At 42.7% G+C, this 20,427-nt stretch overlaps 8 non-coding genes and 1 pseudogene across 8 annotated transcripts; 8 read left to right on the forward strand and 1 right to left on the reverse strand.

The window, feature by feature from the left end:
* Positions 1–7,462: 7,462 nt before the first annotated feature.
* On the reverse strand, positions 7,463–18,426 carry LOC125545385 (annotated as a pseudogene).
* Positions 10,024–10,095, forward strand: TRNAQ-UUG. The gene has a single exon. It is a non-coding gene; the product is annotated as a tRNA-Gln (tRNA).
* TRNAQ-UUG lies at positions 11,072–11,143 on the forward strand. The gene has a single exon. It is a non-coding gene; the product is annotated as a tRNA-Gln (tRNA).
* On the forward strand, positions 12,013–12,084 carry TRNAQ-UUG. The gene has a single exon. It is a non-coding gene; the product is annotated as a tRNA-Gln (tRNA).
* Positions 13,035–13,106, forward strand: TRNAQ-UUG. The gene has a single exon. It is a non-coding gene; the product is annotated as a tRNA-Gln (tRNA).
* On the forward strand, positions 14,013–14,084 carry TRNAQ-UUG. Its single transcript has one exon. It is a non-coding gene; the product is annotated as a tRNA-Gln (tRNA).
* Positions 15,610–15,681, forward strand: TRNAQ-UUG. Its single transcript has one exon. It is a non-coding gene; the product is annotated as a tRNA-Gln (tRNA).
* Positions 18,427–18,515: 89 nt separating the features above from the next.
* On the forward strand, positions 18,516–18,587 carry TRNAQ-UUG. The gene has a single exon. It is a non-coding gene; the product is annotated as a tRNA-Gln (tRNA).
* Positions 18,588–19,517: 930 nt separating this feature from the next.
* Positions 19,518–19,589, forward strand: TRNAQ-UUG. Its single transcript has one exon. It is a non-coding gene; the product is annotated as a tRNA-Gln (tRNA).
* The last annotated feature ends 838 nt before the right edge of the window (positions 19,590–20,427 follow it).

A 20,427-nucleotide genomic window follows, 5' to 3' on the forward strand; every position in this document is an offset into this window, starting at 1 on the left:
CTCGTTGTTTTGATATGAAGGATTTAGGAGTGGCTGATGTCATTCTGAACATCAAGTTGTTGAGAGACGATGATGGTGGGATTACATTGCTTCAATCTCACTATGTGGAAAAGATCTTGAGTCGCTTTGGCTATAGTGACTGCAAGCCCTCTCCAACACCATATGATGCTAGTGTGTTGCTTCGAAAAAATCGAAAAATTGCTAGAGACCAATTGAAGTATTCTCAGATTATTGGCTCGCTTATGTACTTAGCCAGTGCTACAAGACCTGACATCTCTTTTGCTGTTAGCAAACTGAGTCGGTTTGTTTCAAAACCAGGAGGTGTGCATTGAAAAACTCTAGAAAGAGTTTTGCGTTATTTGAAAGGCACTGCAAATTATGAAATTCACTACACCGGGCATCCAAAGATGCTTGAAGGGTATAGTGACTCAAACTGGATCTTAGATGCTGATGAGATAAAGGCCATGAGCGGTTATGTATTCACTCATGGAGGTGGCGTTGTTTCTTGGAAGTCTTGCAAGCAGACCATCTTAACGAGGTCAACAATGGAAGCAGAACTCACAGCACTAGATACAGCTACGGTTGAAGCAGATTGGCTTCGCCGGCTCTTGAATGACTTGCTGGTTGTTGAGAAACCTGTGCCGGGTGTCCTTATGAACTGCGACAATCAAACTGTGATCACGAAAGTGAGCAGTTCAAAGGATAACATGAAGTCATCAAGACACGTTCAGAGAAGGTTAAAGTCTGTCAGGAAAATGAAAAACTCCGGAGTTATTGCGTTGGATTATATCCAAACGTCTAAAAATCTGACAGATCCTTTTACCAAGGGTCTATCACGTAATGTGATAGATAATGCATTAAGGGGGATGGGTATGAGACCCACAATATGAGTTGGTTCACAGTGGTAACCTATTCTTTGTGATCGGAGATCCCGTGAATTAGATGTGGAAGACAAGTTGTTGGTCAACTGAGAGGAGAGTATCCTTACTATTCACAATACCACTCCATGAAGATGCAATACTCTCCTAATCTGCATGGCAGGTTGATGTGTATCTTAATGTGTTCTAAGTGGCTTATTTAAGTAGAGATGTTATCCTGCAGAACATCTTTTGAAGAACACACCTATATGAGCCTGATTGTCAAACGTCGCAATCTATGAGAGTAGGGTTCTCTTTAGTAAACTCATGAAAGGTCACGGAGTATGACGCATAAGCTCCACCCGCGGGGAAGATCCACGGTAGCCACGTATCGGTCAAGGCTTTATGTGAAGATAGATTCGCAGAAAACTTGCAGTTCAAGGCCCAGTCCACTGTTCAAGTTGCTTACTAGTGTAGCATAGAGTTCTAGGTGGAAGTTCAACTTAACAGTCTCCACTGCAGTACTGGTATATAAAACAGTGTTTTGGAACCAAAGGCAAATTTCTGTGTGCCTCTGGGATCTGGTGGGGGATTGCTGGAATTTAGTCTATTTTGGGCAGCCCAATAACTATTTCAGAAATTCCTAATAAATTCTAGAGGCCCACTTAGCCCATTTGTGCAAGGCAAGAGATACTACTAAAGTTTAGTCCCACATTGCTAGTTTAGTGGGAGTTGGACCTCCTTATAAGGGAGGTTCTTTCCCCATTTCTACGAGCATGAGAACAAGAGGGATATCCACGCGCGCTCCTCCTCCGCCGCCCGCCTCGTCACGACGCGCCGCGCCGCGGGTTGCGGGAATGAGCCGAGCCAATATCTAAATTTTTGCCACGCACGACGGGTATACGAAAGGTCATGTGGGAGTTGAAACGTTTTTTGTAGTGGACACTGAATTCGAACGGCGCGCTTCTTCGGCCGCTGCCTGTTCGCTTCGTCTTCCTTCGTTGCTTCACCTCCTGCCGCAGCCTCTTCGCGTCCTTCTCCTGTGCCTATATAAGAGAGGTCGCTCCTCTCCAGAGAGACACAACAGAAGCTCCTCTTCCTCTCGCCACAAAGTTCCGACCATTGCGCTACTGCTACGTTCTTCCCCATCCCGTCTTGCGGCGTGCACCGCAGGTCGGGACAGTAGGCTTCCGAAACCGCACATTTTGAGTCCTGTACGGGAGAAGGGTGATAAGGTTTTTGGGGAGCGCTCAGCGCGACTACTGGCTGCTTCATCACGGACGATCCGGTCACCGACGACTACTTCCCCGACGACGACTTCTTTCCCGACGTCCACGACCTCCTCGACGACATGGCAGGCGAGGACACCGACCCCAAGTCCAGCGCTTCTGCTGCTGCTGTCCCGTACGTGTTCTTGTCTTTCCTGTTAAAGGTTCTGCCGCAGTTCCTTGTTCTAGTCCTTGTCCTACACATGATAGGTTCTACTTCATATATGCTACTTGCTATACTGTCTGCTTTAGATATGATAGGCTACGGTTCATATATGCAGAAGCTATTTACCTTCTCTCTGTCAAAACGCATGACTTGTTTTATCTCTACTATATTAGTCATGCTTTATCTAGTATTTCTGTTAATAAAATTATTTGGTAAATTGCTCATATTTCCAACAATTGACACGGTCAGTTATGCATTCAGAGCATCTAGAGCAAGTATCTGGGAAACGAAAACGAACTTGCACTAGTCCCTTGGTCCCTCCCTTTCTTTTTTACTTCCCATATAAGATTTGACTGGAGTCAAACTTGGTAAAATGCGATCAAATGTATATTAGAAATATCAACATATACATTACAAAAGTTACATAATGCAAAAATTATTTCATGATGCATCTAATAATATTAATTTTGTATTGTGAATGTTGATGTGTTTTTTTTACAAAGTTCGTCAAACTTTATGAAGTTCACTTTAGACAAACTTATATGCGAATTTAAAAAAACGAGGGAAGTACTATTCGGTCCCACAATGTAAGACGTTTTTGCAAGCCATGTTCATCTTACATTGTGGGACGGATGGAGTACTTATTAAGAAACATGCATTTTGACACAAGTTAATAAACATAGTGACACATGCGTATGGTTAAAGATAAGTATGGTTAAATATAAGTATGAAAATGAAGCAATGAGCTTACTGATAAAATTAGCTCAAAATAACATATATGTTGTTAAGATTTTTATGAGAAAATTGTTTGTCTTACAGAAGTCTTTGAGTTTTCCTTTTTAGAAACACTGTACAAACAAAGATGCTCGCATATACGCAAATACACTAACCCTTGTAAATGCGCACACGCACCGTACCTCTACTAGCACATTTGAGATGTTGAATATATGAATCTTGAGATCGACAAAGTAAAATTTACTTTGTATTCCATTATGGACAAACATGTATGGAAATACAACAAGTTAATAAACAAGCGATAATTTTTTTGAACGTATCCACTACGTGCATAGATATCGTTTTCTTCTTGGCCATGTCCATGTGACCTCAGGTATTTAACCAGCATGACCATGTCCATGTAGATACTTAATTAGCTAGCTAATTAGGCAGTGGTTAAGCTCTACGATAACATACTGCTTCAACTGATGGTCAATCGATCTGACCTGCAGCGCCGCCAAGCTAGCGCCGTCGCCTATATCCGTGGTCAATGCATATGCCAAGCTAGTTTGATCAACGCACGGCTGTCGGAATAATCATTCGATGTATGTGATCCGCAATATGAACAGGTTCAGTTTCTCGCATTAACTCAAACCGGTGGGAGTGTTATCAATAAATGATGGCGCGGAAGACATATACTCAACATCAACATTAGATTTTATCGGTGTTCCGTTGGGAGGAATTATTATTCCATGGATGTTTTGACGATCTCACATATAAGACTACCCATAGTAGGAGTAACATAAGCGGTAACATCACACATCTCTAGGCAAAACAGATGATGCGACGAGTAATTAACATAGTTTTAAATAGCCTTTTTAGTAGGGTGCCGCTAAATGGTCGCCTTCATAAATAGCCCGCTATAGCTGATTTTGAGGCCCGTCGCTATTTTCCATAGCCCGCTATTTAAAACATTGGTAATTAATGAGAAAAGAGAGGCATGTGGTAACATAGCTAGTTACTGTAACATCACATATACCAATACTAATACAGTGGCCTATGACCGGGCAAGACACTGGTTGTGTACGTCGGCGTCGCCTCGGCGGTGGACTTCATGGGACTCAAGTGACGGCAACCTTCCATGTTTTACTTCTTCTCGATGATGGCGGCGGGTGCGGACGTGCTGGCCGCCGCCTCGTTAATCTCCGCAAAACCGGCTTCTTTCTCCGTCGGCAAGGCTCGATTACGCGAATATTAACGGCGAACAGCGCGGTTGCAGGCACGGGAGGAGCGTACGACACGGCGTCGTCCACAATAGCCACGACGGCCGCGCCGCCGTGCTCCCCGACGTGCCGGCTTGGAGCAACGCGCTACTCCTCGGCGAGCTGGCTTGGAGCGACGAGTTGCTGAACAACGCGTCGGCTTGAAGCTTTTGCCTCCGCGAGCTGGCTTGCAGTGGTCTCGAACATCCAGTTACTAGTACTTGATACTATGTTTCAAACATATCCATGAATCTAGTTATCAACATGTAATGTTAACACATTTTTCTATAAATTTGAACAAACTTTGCAGAGTTTGATCATGAAAGAAAATTCATTATGCATTATATTTTAAGACAGATGGCTGCAGGAGTAAACAGAATCATGGTGCTAGTATGCACCTAGTTTTAGAGGCATGACTGACATGATTTAGGAAACAAAAGTGGAAGCATGGCAGGACTACTATGGCACATACTCTTCTCTATGAACGCACGCACGCACATCCTGCCTCTATGAACATTTTCGAGAGACCGAGCCGGCACATTATTTTGAAATTGACGAAGTCGCCACAGACGCCTTCGTAGTCGACGGGAACAACTCCTCTCATTGAACACATATATCGCCAAAAGGTTGGTATAAATCCAGAAAAATACGAGCACCAATGTCAAAGTCTGTGACTTAAACTCTAATGGGCAGGGCATACCACTGTCCTCATAACTATCCAAGCACGATTTGATTCGCTTAATACTACATGTTATAACATATAAACAGTTGCCAAAAATTGTTGCACATGACATACTATGTGTTGTCCATAAAAACTGAAACAAATAGTAATACGCGTTATAATTTATAAAAGTTGTACACGTACTAAAAAAATGTTAAAATGTGGCATATAATACACCACGAAAAAAATACCATCTCAAATATGGCATATGATCGAAAGTTTTCCGGCAAAATAAATAAATAAATATATAATACAAATTTTGTCAGTTAAATTGCTGATCTAGGCGTGCCTTACGGGGTGAAAGGAGATGGTTTGTTGCTGGTGGATTTTATCCTCTTCCTCTCGAGTACATGAGTCGGCACGCATGACGAAGCCGCAGCCATCAGCTAGCTAATCCCTATGGAGAGCTAGCTAGGGGCAAGTTGGAGACGTCCGATCAGGCGAAGATCGCCTGAAAGCGGACCGGGGACGGAGACCAGACCGTGCATGCATGGAAACCGACCTGCAAAGACCGGCGATCGCGCTCACGCTCACGCTCATCACCGCCGTCAAATGGCATCTTCCCGGCCAATGGCAAGCTGCCCAGGCCGCCGCCACCACCGTCGTCCATCGGCGTGGTGTGGTTGTCAACGGCCCAGCAGGGGTCACGGCTGACCCAAGCGCGTGAAGCCGCGCAGCGAGACAAGCGACGGGTAAAAGGGCGGTGGATGATCACTGCAACTTGAGAGGTGACTGATGAGTGATAGGGGATGGGAGGACGACGACGGGTCAGCCAGTTCACACCCGGGTCACGGATGGGGGTCAAAGCTGCCTGCCGTTTTGAGGCCCTGGCACGGCCACGGCTCGCGCGGGGAGCTCTGCCGTCGGCGTCGGAGGCATCGTAGGGCGCCGTCGTCGGGCTCCGAACCTACGGCGTCTAGCTAGGGCCGGAAAATGGTTTTGTTTCCGAGCGCACATTGTTACTTGTTCGATAGCGATATCATGAAGGTCATAGCAGGCAAAACACCGCATTTATTCCTGAATTATTTCACTATTTTCGGTGATGCGCATTCAATGGAAGGAGACGTTTTCGTCGACGACGAGATGCCTACGATAATTTCGTAAATTTCAAGATGATATGTTGGCTAAGCCTTTCAGAGGTGCTCATAGGGATAGGATGTGTGTGTCTGCATTCATAAGGATGAATGTATGCGTGTGTATATGAGCGCTTGCGTATGTACCGTGTTTAAGAAAAAAAAAAGGGCGAAACGCTAAGGAGAAAATTGCATTGTAGATAACCAAGAAAATGCTGAGACCATGCAACTTCGCATTTTCCCCCGGGCCATGCAGGTCTATTCCGTTCAGAGCAGACAATTCTGAGGTCTCCGTGAGCGTTGGCGTCTACTGACTGAAACCGAACATAAGGTCCAAAGCAGAATTCTGAATCTGTGGCCAACCAGGAACGTTGACATAACACTGAAAACGGGAAGCTGAACCCCCGGTAAAACAGCGCCACAATCAGCGGTCAGGCACAGCTATGGTTACAACGATTGCTAGAGTCGGCAGAATAAGCTAACACCAGTATGATATCCGGACGTAACGACAGACATCACGGGTCCTCAAGGCTAGGCACCTCGAGGCCCCTTTTTTAAGACTATAGCCACGCGTTCGCCTGATAAGGCAAACACCCTTGCACGAAACCGCAGACGACCATGAAAATGCTGACACCATACAACACCGGATTTTCGCTGGACCATGCAAATCCACTCAGTTCAGAGCAGACAATTTTGAGGTCTTCAGAGTCTGGGACGCAACGTCCAGCGCAGAGTTCCGAATCCAGAAGCCCGGCCAGGAACGCTGACAGAGACACGATCAGCAGTCAACCACGGATATGCATCCGGCGTCAACAGAAGTTCATGTCGGCAGCGCAAACCAACTGAATGTGCTCAGTCGAGGTAGAAAATGCTTCATGGCCTGACTACTTTTACGAAACAAATGTGAGAATTAAATTCAGCAGTAACAATATTCAGGACCAATATTGCACGAGTTAGATCTGCATCCAAGTCAAATTTGAATGTCCTCGGAAAGTCATGGTGAGCAGTGACTGAAATGAACACGGGAGAACATGAAAGCAGGGGCATGGGAATTACAGGTCGCATCATAAGTACTCCCTCCGTTCCAAATTACTCGCAGAAGTGAATGTATCTAGAACTAAAATACATCTAGATACATCCATTTCTATGACGAGTAATTCAGAACGGAGGGAGTTTTCCACATCATCAAGTTACAAAAAGAATCATACCAACATCATCATAAGACTAGCAAAAAGAAACCCAAATGAGACACCCATGAACAAATTGGTGGAAAACACCCATGAAAGCAGCAGTCAGTTGCTGCCTCTCCAGATTTGGCCTGAACTAATCAGTCATCAGCTTAGGTATCCATATCGGTAGCATCTATCCGAAACAAATAACACCAAAAAATTCCAGATGAGGTAGGGTGCCGCACCAATTCATTAATAGAAAAAACCGCAGACACAAAATGGTGGAAAGCACTGATGGAAGCAGTTCAGCTCAAGAAGCATGAAAGGCATTTTGTTCATGCCTCTCCAGATTTGGTCTGAATTAATCAGCTCATCAGCTTAGCTATCCACATAATACTACCAGCATCTATCTGATCACACACTGACTACTGAGAGCTTCTCTACGAGATGACAGTACGTATTTTAAAGCTGACACACTTGTAATGTCTAACAATGAGATATGCAATTTCGCAGTTCTTTGGGCCTGACTCTAGTGTAGACTAGAGTCTTCAGCCCCGACTCTAGTGCCATACCACTTCTCTTAACTGCCGGAACCTGTCCATCTGTATTCGCTGTTTGTCTAGAAACGAAGGCTGTCCCTTCCATCTCATCGCTGCCACTGCCCCCCGTTTCAATATCAATGTCTTCATAATCATATCGACGTGAGAATGAGATCTTCATAATATCAACACCAGTATCCAGTCATCTTCCACTTTTGCATGGCGAGCACCAGCTGGTTCATCTTCTACCTCCCCAACACGGTTGGCTGGTGGAGCTCTCACTTCCTCTTGTATGTATGTCTGGAACTTGTGCTTGGAAGCCTGTACCTTGGTGCAGAAGACTTCTAGAAAGTTACTTAGGCATCCTTGATCATAGACGTTAGGCCTACCACCTGACAGAGATTCTCGTACGTGGTCTGAAATACCAAAGTACCTATATCAGACATTAGGATTTAGGAGCAATGCACTGGAAGGAAACTACAGTTACTAACTTCAGACTGAAGGAGCCACTGTGCAAGAACTCAAAATATTGTACACTTTCAAAAAGGCACATTCAGGACCTACAGTTACTAATTTCAGATTAGTAGCTCCAACCAAACGTACCCCTTTGCCACTGCTTACGGTGGAGATTGAACTGAACTACCTATTTCCATAGATGCGTATAGCCGTATACCCTAGTTCTTAAAAAGGGACAACAATGCCACATTAATATTCTATTCTAGCAATGCGAGTGAACATGAAGAAGCAACTGCAATGGCCACTAGCGAGTCAGGCTGCATGTGGATGTGGGCTGTCCGTGGTGCCCACGTCCAAACCCACATAATGTGTGCGTGGACACCCACGGGTTGAGCGCCCGAAGATGTGGGATATGTGGGCTGTTCGGCGGGCGCCCACATCGAACCCGCTTTTCACAGCCACGACGATGATGCAACCGTGTACCTCTGACCGCAACGCCTCGGTCCAGCTCCAATGCTCCACCATGGCTGCCGCAGTGCCGCCTTCTACCTCCGCGTTGGCCGTCGCAATGTTGCCATCCAGCGCCGCCATGGCTGCTGCAGCGCTGGCGTCTACCTCTGCCATGGCCTGCGCCGCATTACCTCCGCCGTGGCCTCCACTGGGCCGCCGTCTACTTCCACATATGAGAGCCTGAATAGAAGAAAAGGATCAATCCTGTCAGATGTGAGTTGTATCCTCGAAACAAAGTTATGTCTGTCAGTATGAAACCACGGCATGGCCTAGAACTGAATGCAGACAGTATAGCAGTAATTATTCCCATGTTATTCCTCACTATTCATCCTGCAGAATAGATTTGTTCAGTTAAAATCCTAGTGCATAAGTCATCTACCATTAGTACATGGATAAGTAGTCCTGGTGATAGTTGGAGTCTGTCAGAGGAAAGTTAGGACCGGCAGAGTATAAGTCATAGCAGGCAGGAGAGCTCACTGGCGGTGCATCTTTGTACTACTCAAGTTATAGCCTATGGACACTGTTCTGTACTGCGACTAGCTTGCCACTGCTGCTCACATCGCTGTGGAGTAAGTGGGTATGCGGCAGCCCGCGTAGTGCTGCATAAATTATGTGGGCAGCCTACTTAATCCAACATAAATTATGTGGGTAGATACGGCGTCACACGGGACGCCCGCAGGTCGTCCCACTTACAGTGACTAGCGAGTGGTTGAAAGCACAGCTGGCCCATCAACACAATAATCCTTCAAAGTCATACTGAATGGATCAACCACATTACTTTTTTCCAAATTATCATGCCTCAAACACCTAGTAAATCCTAATAGCAACCCAATGAGACAAAAAGATCGTACCCACGCAATGGAGCCTTTGGCTAAAATAAAATGAAAAGAAAAAAGTAAATAAGTCATTCATCGGATATTCCTTGCGCCATTTAGCTGCCAAGTGGCAACCAGCAGCAAGTCCAAAAAGAGAGTAGGACATTTAATAAGAACTAGTCAATGTGTACGTGCAATGCACGTTAATTTAAAAGTATATTAAGTGCATGCGGATATTGAGTAGGATATTATTTGCGTGTTATTATGTGATTAGCACTATATTTGGCATGAAATTAACTGCACGCTAAACGTGTCGAGCGCTCGACATTGAAGCAGTCTAGGTCGTTGGATTGACATGATTTGATGGCCGAGATTAACTGGATCTGCCCCTTTGGGTATAGATGTAAAGAAACAATATTGTCTGTAAGCCAAATGAAAGATATATAATCATCAGTGGATCACGCTCAACAAATGGTTTCGTAGTGTAGTGGTTAGCACTCCAGACTTTGAATCTGGTGACCTGGGTTCGAATCCCGGCGAGACCTACATTTTTAGCTGGCATTTTAGTTTTTCCATGGTACAATGTACTCACATGTTTATGCCATTTAGTACTGGAGAAAAATATTGCTCACAATATTTTAGCTGACATCTAGTGTTTCCAGAGTAGAATGCACTCCTGCTTTTGCCGACATTTAGTATTTCACTGGTACAATGTACCCAGACCATCCATGGTACAGATACTCACAGTCTAGAGGCTAATAACACTTGAAACACACCTCTCTGTCTTCTGATTTACATTGGTGTGACTATAGCCTCGCCAAAATTTACAATTCACTATCAAGAAAGGCAAATTCCCTGGACCCTGCACAAGCAGGAGTTAGGTGCACTGAGCTGCCCTTTTATCAAGAAAGGCAAATTCAATACCTATAGTCACTAACTTCAGATTAGTAGTTGCAACCGAACATACCCCTTCCCCTCTACTTACGCTGGAGACTGAACTGAACTACTTATTTGCCTAAATGCGCGTACCCTTGTTCTTAATATGGGACATTAATGCCTCATTAATATTCTATTCTAGCAATGTGACACAGATCCGTACACTCAAAAACTTGTATTCTAGCAATGTGAGTGAGCATGAAGAAGGAACTGCAATGGCCACTAGCGAGTAGTTGAAAGCACACCTGGCCAATCAAAACAATTATCCTTCAAGGTCATACTGAATGGACCGACTATATTACTTGTTCCAAATTATCATACCTCAAACACCTAGTAAATCCTATAGCAATCAACGAGACAAAATGACGTACCCATGCAATGAAGTATTTAACGAAAATGAATTGAAAAGAAAAGAGAAAATAAGTCACTCATTGGATATTCCTTGCTCCATTTAGCTGCCAAGTGGCAACCAGAACTAGTCCAAAAAGGCAGAAGGACATTTAACAGGAAGCATCGAGTAAAACAATATTTTGTCTGTAAACCAAATGACAGATATATAACCATCGTGGATCACACTCAACAAATGGTTTCGTAGTGTAGTGGTTAGCACTCCAGACTTTGAATCTGGCGACCTGGGTTCGAATCCCTGCGAGACCTACTTTTTTAGTGGCATTTTAGTATTTCCATGTACAATGTACTCACATGTTTTTACGACATTTAGTATTGGGGAAAAATATCGACTCACAATTTTGTTTGCTGACATTTAGTGTTTCCACGGTACAAATACTCAGGTCTAGAGGCTCATAACACTTAAAACATCCCTGTCTTATGATTTATATTAGTGTGACTATAACCTTACAGTACACTATCAATAAAGGCCCATTCAGTACCTATAGCCACAAACTTCAGATTGGTCATTGCAAACCGAAGGTATCCCTTCCCCACTCTTATGGTGGAGACCCAACTGAACTACTTATTCCCATAGATGTGCATACCCATGTTCTTAAGATGGAACATCAATGGCTTATTAATATTCTATTCTAGCAATGTGTTGCAGACTCATACAAGAACTCAAAATATTGTATTCTAGCAAGGTGATTGAACATGAAGAAGGAACTGCAATGGCCACTAGTGAGTGGTTGAAAGCACATCTGGCAATCAAAACAATTATCTTCAAGGCCATATAGAATGTATCGACCATACTACTTTTTCCAAATTATTGTACCGCATACACCTGGTAAATCCTAAGAGCAACTCACTGACACAAAATGATCGTACCCAGGCAATGGAGCCTTTGGCTAAAATGAATTGAAAAGAAAAGAGAAGTAAGTCATTCATCAGAAATTCCTTACTCCATTTAGCTAACAAGTTGCAACCGGAAGCAAATCCAAAAAAAAAACATAAGGAAATTTAAGAGGAAGCGTCGAGTAAAGAAACAATTTTTTTCCTCAAAAAAAAAGAAACAATATTTTGTCTGCAAACCAAATGACAGAAATATAACCATCAGTGAGTCACACTCAACAAATGGTTTCGTAGTGTAGTGGTTAGCACTCCAGACTTTGAATCTGGCGACCTGGGTTCGAATCCCGGCGAGACCTACATTTTTAGCTGGCATTTTAGTGTTTCCATGATACAATGTACTCACATTTTTTTATGACATTTAGTATTTGGGAAAAAATATTGACTCTCATTTTTTGCTGACATTTATTGTTTCCAGTGTAGAATGTACTCCTATTTTTGCTGACATTTAGTATTTTCCTGGTACATGTACTCAGAGCTTCCATGGTACAAATATTCACAGTATAGAGGCTAATAACACTTGAAACATACCTCTGTCTTCTGATTTACATTGGTGTGACTATAGCCAAAATTTACATTTCACTATCAAGAAAGGCAAATTCCCCGGACCCTGCGCAAGCGGGAGCTATGTGCACCGAGCTGACTTTTATCAAGAAAGGCAAATTCAGTAACCGTAGTTACTAACTTCAGATTAGTAGCTGCAACCAAACGTACCCCTTCCCAACTACTTACGCTGGAGACTGAACTGAACTACTTATTTCCCTAGATGCACGTACCCTTGTTCTTAAAATGGGACATCAATGCCTCACTAATATTCTATTCTAGCAATGTGATGCAGACCCGTACAGTCAAAATGAGCATGAAGAAGGAACTGCAATGGCCACTAGCGAGTGGTTGAAAGCACAGCTGGACAATCAAAACAATTATCCCTCAAGGTCATACTGAATGGACAGACTATATTACTTGTTCCAAACTATCATACCTCAAGCACCTAGTAAATCCTATAGCAATCAACGAGACAAAATGACATATCCATGCAATGAAGTATTTAGCTAAAATGAATTGAAAAGAGAAGAGAAAATAAGTCATTCATCAGATATTCCTTGCTCCATTGAGCTGCCAAGTAGCGATTGGAACTAGTCCAACAAGGCAGAAGGAAATATAACAGGAAGCATCGAGTAAAGAACAATATTTCGCCTGTAAGCCAAATGACAGAAATATAACCATCGGTGGATCACACCCATCAATTGGTTTCGTAGTGTAGTGGTTAGCACTCCAGACTTTGAATCTGGCGACCTGGGTTCGAATCCCTGCGAGACCTACTTTTTTAGTGGCATTTTAGTATTTCCATGTACAATGTACTCACATGTTTTTACGACATTTATTATTGGGGAAAAATATCGACTCACAATTTTGTTTGCTGACATTTAGTGTTTCCACGGTAGGATGTACTCCACTCCCGACATTTAGTATTCCCCTGGTACAATGTACCCAGACCTTCCATGGTACAAATACTCAGTCTAGAGGCTAATATCACTTAAAACACCCGTCTTCTGATTTATATTGGTATGACTATAACCTTGCCAGAATTTACAGTACACTATCAATAAAGGCACAGTCAGGACCTATAACCACAAACTTCAGATTAATCACTGCAACCGAACGTATCCCTTGCCCACTTCTTATGGCGGAGGCCGAACTGAACTACTTATTTCCATAGATGTTGTATACTCATGTCTTAAGATGGAACATCAATAGCTTATTAATTTTCTATTCTAGCAATGTGTTGCAGTCCCATTCCAAAACTCAAAATATTGTATTCTAGCAATGTGACTGAACATGAAGAAGGAACTTTGCAATGGCCACTAGTGAGTGGTTGAAAGCACATCTGGCAATCAAAACAATTATCCTTCAAGGCCACACAGAATGTATTGACCATGTTACTTTTTCCAACTTATTGTACCTCATACCTGGTAAATCCTAATAGCAACTCAACGGCACAAAATGATCGTACCCACGCAATGGAGCCTTTGGCTAAAATGAATTGAAAGAAAAGAGAAGTCATTCATCGGATATTCCTTGCTCCATTTAGCTGCCAAGTGGCAACCGGAAGCAAATCCAAAAAAACAGAAGGAAATTTAAGAGTAAGCGTCGAGTAAAGAAACAATATTTTGTCTGCAAGCCAAATGACAGAAATATAACCATCAGTGAGTCACACTCAACAAATGGTTTCGTAGTGTAGTGGTTAGCACTCCAGACTTTGAATCTGGCAACCTGGGTTCGAATCCCGGCGAGACCTACTTTTTGAGCTGGCATTTTAGTGTTTCCATGGTACAATATACTCACATTTTTATGACATTTAGTATTTGGGAAAGATATTGACTCTCAATTTTTAGCTGACATTTCGTGCTTCCAGGGTAGAATGTACTCCTATTTTTGCTGACATTTAGTATTTCCCTGGTATACAATGTACTCAGAGCTTCCATGGTACAAATACTCAGTCTAGAGGCTAATAAAACTTGAAACATACCTCTGTCTTCTGATTTACATTGGTGTGACTATAACCTCGCCAAAATTTACAGTACACTATCTAGAAAGGAACATTCGGTACCTATGCTTGCTAACTTCAGATTAGACGCTGCAACCCAATGTGCCACTTCCCCACTGCTTATGGTGGAAACTGAACTGAACTACTTATTTCAATAGATGCTCATACCCTTGTTCTTAAAATGGGACATCAATGCCTCATAAACATTCTATTCTAGCAATCTGATGCAGATATGTACAAGAGCTCAAAATCTTGTATTCTAGCAGTGTGTGTGAACATGGAAAATGAACTGCAGAGGCCAATAGTGAGTGGTGGAAAGCCAAGATGGACAATCAAAACAATTAACCTTCAAGGTCATACTGAATGCCGACCACATGTTCCAAATTGTAAGGAACTAAGGATAGGAAATGTCTTCACTATGTTCTCCATGTATCATCATTCCGGCAAGAGGTTTATTGCAATAAAGTTTGGGCTACAACTTCGTTGCTAAGTCGGCATTACCTCTGTCGTAAAATTGTCGAAGGGGGTGGACCAGTTAAGCGCAGATTCAGTCCTAGGATAGTCAGAGCGGTAAGATGAGATGATAGCGGCAGGCAGTGAGCTAGATGGAAGAAGTGCAGGGGAATGTATGGTTACAACTACTGACCATAGTTGTGAGATATCGGAGACGTTAAGAAGGGCGACTCAACCACGACGACAACAGTGCTAATAGAAACAATGCTTTTGCCATGTGCTTATTTTTTAAGGTGCTATAGAATAAGTTGTGGAAAATCCACTACTGGCTAATCATGTTGAAGCTATATACATTTTGTTATCCAATGGTTGTCCCAATGCATCTCCTCTCATATGTTGTGTGCTAAGTGCATAATATATATCCTTGAAGCTTAATAAGCAGATTAAGGCATAGCCTAGTGGTGGGAAGGGGCTGATGCCTTCACACCCACCCAGGGTTTGTTGCACCAATTATACTGTAGGGGCCTCCCTTATAGTCTTTCAGTCAAAAAAAAAAGAGAGAGGAGAAAAAACACCAACCAAACACTAAACACCTAATAGCAGCTCAATGAGACAAAATTATCGTACCCACACAATGGAGCTTTTGGCTAATTTTTTTTTAAAAAAGGTATTTGTCGGATAAATTTAGCTGCCAAGTGGCAAATGGAAGTAAGTCCAAAAAAAGGGGAAGGAAATTTAAAAGGAACCATCAAGTAAAGGAAAATATTCTAGCTGTATGCCAAATGACAGAAATATAACCATCAGTGTACTACACTCAACAAATGGTTTCATAGTGTAGTGGTTAGCACTCCAGACTTTGAATCTGGCGACCTGGGTTCGAATCCCGGCGAGACCTACTTTTTTAGCTGACATTTAAGTATTTCCATGGTACAATGCACTCACATTTTTTTCTGGACATTTAGTATTCGGAAAAAATATCAACTCACGATTTTCCAGCTGACATTTAGTGTTCCGGGGTAGAATGTACTCCTATTTTTGCTGACATTTAGTATTTCCTTGGTAGAATGTACCCAGAACATACAAATACTCACAAGTGAAAGAGAAGTGTATACCTACTAACTTCAGATTAGTCGCTGCAACCAAATGTACACCTTCCCCACTTATTACAGTGGAGACTGAACTGAACTACTTATTTCGATACCGTTGTAATTAAAGTGAGACATGAATGCCTCATTAATATTCTAGTCTAGCAATGTGATGCGCCGACCCGTGCAAGAACTCAAAATATTGTATTCTAGCAATGTTAGTGAACATGAAGAAGGAACTGCAATGGCCATTATCGAGTGGTTTAAGGCCCAGCTGGGCTATCAAAACAGTTAACCTTCAAGGTCATACTGAATGGACCGCCCATGTCATTTGCTCCAAATTGTAATGATAAGTGAAAAGGTCTTCTCTACGTTCTCTTTGTATAATCATTCCGGTAACAGGTTTACTGCAATAAATTTTGGGCTACAACTTGTTCATGTGGCCATCTACCGATTATGGACATGCTTGTGACAGCAGCTCGCAATCCTAAGTTGGAAAGGCAATGCTAGTGTACTGATTTACATCACAGACCACTAAGATGGTCTATTGGTCACAATTTAGGTGCAACACAATTTATAAGTGCAAGAAAAGGATTCTCTCTTGAGTACACACCTATTCCTCAAATGACAACTGGGGAAATAATAGCCCCATGCCAAATGATAAGACAAAAAACTATTTGAAGTGACCAAGTAAACCAACTTTGTCACCAAAATTAAATGCCAGAAGATATGAGAAGAGACATATGTACCTCGCATAGAAGAGTGAGAATTAAGTAGTTGATTGTCACATTCCGATACAGAGCTAGCGTAAAGCAAATGAGCAGAATAATGTGATGCAGCAGAATTCCAGGAATCTATCCACTGTATAGTCGGTAGCGGAGCATATCCAATTGGCCATAAGCAACGTGGCCACACGAAAAGCACAGAGCAGAATATGCTCCAATCCAACTGCTACCAACTAATTCTTCATGCTGAAACATTTCTCATGGCCCTTGTACGCCATTGGCACAACAGAACAAAGATAACTGCAAATCGAGATAGGAGTGAGATAAAGTCGATCAACAAGCCTAAGAATTAATAACATATGGCAGCATCAATGGAACAAACTAAAGAGATAAATGTTTACCAAAAAGAGACATAGTAAGCTTTCGAGAATATGCAGTGCACCTACGAGTCATCCATTTAAAAGAAGGATCAACAATTTTACATACTGCGGAGGGAAGGCTCTACAACTTCCTAACTATCTTGAGAGAAAGAACAGCACCTCTAAATCTAATGGCACATATCCGACCGTCTAGGACATAAAATTTCCATTTCTATCTTTTTGCTTATTCGTTGTCAATTCTGTGCGACAGATTTACTGGTAATAAGTACTCCCTCTGTCTCAAAATATAAGATGTTTTTATACTCCCTTTGTATCAAAAAAATGTCTTACATTTTGAGACAGAGTGAGTACCTGCGAAGTAGTGGTACATGAGAAGTAATGTTGTGAGAAAGGTAGTGCTCTAAAAGTCACCCACCTAGTGCACCTAGAGGGCCCCCAGGCACTAGGTGACACCCTTCCTGCTAGCCATTTGTTCCTCCTAGGCCCACCTAATTGGTGTTTAGGCACTAGGGCCAACTAGAAGACAAAATGGAGATATTTGCCGTCCAAGCTCTAAAACACTTTATACCATTACCTTTCTTTTGAAGGGTTGGCAATTTTGTATGAAAAACATGGATGTATCTGCACGCAAGGCCATTGCATGGTTGCCACATTACTTGGAAGTTGGAACCGACAACCTCTAGAAGTCAAACATGCTATAAACTAGCAAACAATATGGGCTTTGAGAAATCTTGCACAATTTCAACCAATCAAAGCTCAAATGGAGACAATTCTCGACAGCACAATGAAGCAGTATCGCAGTAACTAACAAGACTAACTCTGAGTAAATAACTCATGCTGCTCCCTTTTGTTCAGGACTCCAGGGTCGAACAAATTCCATCAAGCATCAACAAGTTTACCAACTGATTAATCTGCCGCACCCTATCTATCCCCAAATTCGTGAAATGCTTGAAGTCAACTGGCCAAAATGCTTGAAGTCAACTGACGTACGCTTTCTTCTAGTCGATTAACCCAAAGCGCATGTATGGGAAAAGCTACAGGGCGAAATGTGAGGATTCGGAGAGGGGGTGAAACAGAGAGAGGGACCAGACCTGAGGCCGAAGTGAGGGGGGAGTGGAGGAGCGGGAAGGCAGTGTTCACGAAGAGTGGCGCGGACGGCCGTGTTGGCGGCCTGGAAGAAGGCGAAGCCGGCGGCCACGGCGGCCCCGCACGCCGATCTCAAACCCCACCGACACGGCCCACAGCACTAGCGTCGCAGCGGAAGAAGGTGCTCGTGTCGCCCGCGCCGGCGCGACGGGGCGGCATCCCGTCTTCCGTCATGGCGAGCCGAGAGCCGCACCCGTCCACACGCTAGCCGGCTAGCCCCTCCTCTCCTCTTCGTCGGATATTCCTTTCTCCATTTAGCTGCCAAGTGCCAAACTGAAGCAAGTCTGGAAAAAGGGAAGGAAATTTAACAGGAATCATCGAGCAAAGAAACAATATTTTGTCTGTAACCCAAATTACAGAAATATAACCATCAGTGGATCACACTCAACAAATGGTTTCGTAGTGTAGTGGTTAGCACTCCAGACTTTGAATCTGGCGACCTGGGTTCAAATCCCGGCGAGACCTACTTTTTTAGCTGGCATTTTAGTATTTCCCTTGTACAATGTATCAATACCTGGGTTCACATTTTTTATGACATTTAGTATTCAGGAAAAAATATTGACTTGAAATTTTTGCTGACATTTAGTGTTTCCAGGGTAGAATGTACTTTTACTTTTGCTGACATTTAGTATTTCCCTTGTACAATGTACCAAGACCTTCCATGGTACAAATACTCAGTCTAGAGGCTAATAGCACTTGAAACATACCTCCGTCTTCTGATTTACATTGGTGTGACTATAACCTTGACAAAATTTACATTAAACTATCAAGAAAGGCACATCCAGGACCTATATTACTAACTTCAGATTAGTCGCTGGACGCTGCAACCAAATGTATCCCTTCCGCACTGCTTACAGTGAAGGCTGAACTGAACTGCTGATCCACAGAAGTGAGATATCTGAGATGTGTAAAAAGGGCGACCCTACCACAACGAGGGTGGTGCTAATAGTAACAGTGTTTTTCCATGTGCTTATTTTTTAAGGTCCATAGAACAAATTGTGGAAAACCCACTACTGACTAATCATGATGAAGCTAGATAAATTTTGTTATCGAATGGTTCTCCCAATGCATCTCCTCTCATATGTTGTGTGTTCTTAAGTGCATAATATATATCCTTGAAGCTTAATGATGAAGAGAAAACACCAAACAAACACTAAACACCTAGTAAATCCTAATAGCAGCTCAATGACCATGCTATGGAGCCTTCGGCTAAAATTTATTGGAACAAGAAGGTAGTCGTCAGGTGTTCCTTGCTCCATTTAGCTGCCAAGTGGCAAATGGAATAAGTTCAAAAAAGGGAAGGAAAATTAACAGGAACCATCAAGTTAAGGCAAATATTCTGGCTGTAAACCAAATGACAGAAATATCACAATCAGTGTACCACACTCAACAAATGGTTTCGTAGTGTAGTGGTTAGCACTCCAGACTTTGAATCTGGCAACCTGGGTTCAAATCCCGGCGAGACCTACTTTTTTAACTGACATTTTAGTATTTCCATGGTACAATGTAGTCACATTTTTTCCTGAAATTTAGTGTTCGGGTAAAATATCGACTCACAATTTTTAAGCTGACATTAGTGCTTCCAGGGTAAAATGTACTCCTATTTTTGCTGACATTTAGTAATTCCTTGGTACAATGTACCCAGACCTTCCATAGTACAAATACTCACAAGTGAAAGAAAAGTGTATACCTACTAACTTCAGATTAGTTGCTGCAACCAAATGTACACCTTGCCCACTGATTACAGTACCGATGTTATTAAAACGAGACATCAATGCCTCATTAATATTCTATTCTAGCAATGTGATGCGTCGACCCGTGCAAGACCTCCAAATATTGTATTCTAGCAATGTTAGTGAACTTAAAGAAGAAACTGCAATGGCCACTATTGAGTGGTTCAAAGCCCAGCTGGGCAATCAAAACAGTTAGCCTCACAAGGTCATACTGAATGGAGTGACCATATTATTTGTCCTAAATTGTGATGAATTGATAAAGTGCAAGGTCTTCTGTACGTTCTCTTTGTATCCTCATTTACTTCAATATTGGGCTGCAACTTATTAATGTGGCCATCTACCGGCTATGGACATGCTTGTGCCAGCAGCTCGCAATCCTGAGTTGGAAAGCAATGCTAGTTTACTGATTTACATCAAAGGCCACTAAGATGGTCTGTTAGTCACAATTTAGGTGCAATGCAACTTATAAGTGCAAGGAAAGGATTCTCTCGAGGCAAACTGGGCAAACAGTAACCCCATGGCAAATGATAAGGCAAAACTATATGAAGTGACCAAGTAAACCAACTTTGTCA

Source organism: Triticum urartu, chromosome 3 (genome assembly GCF_003073215.2).
Source record: "Triticum urartu cultivar G1812 chromosome 3, Tu2.1, whole genome shotgun sequence".
In the NCBI taxonomy this organism is placed as follows: domain Eukaryota; kingdom Viridiplantae; phylum Streptophyta; class Magnoliopsida; order Poales; family Poaceae; genus Triticum; species Triticum urartu.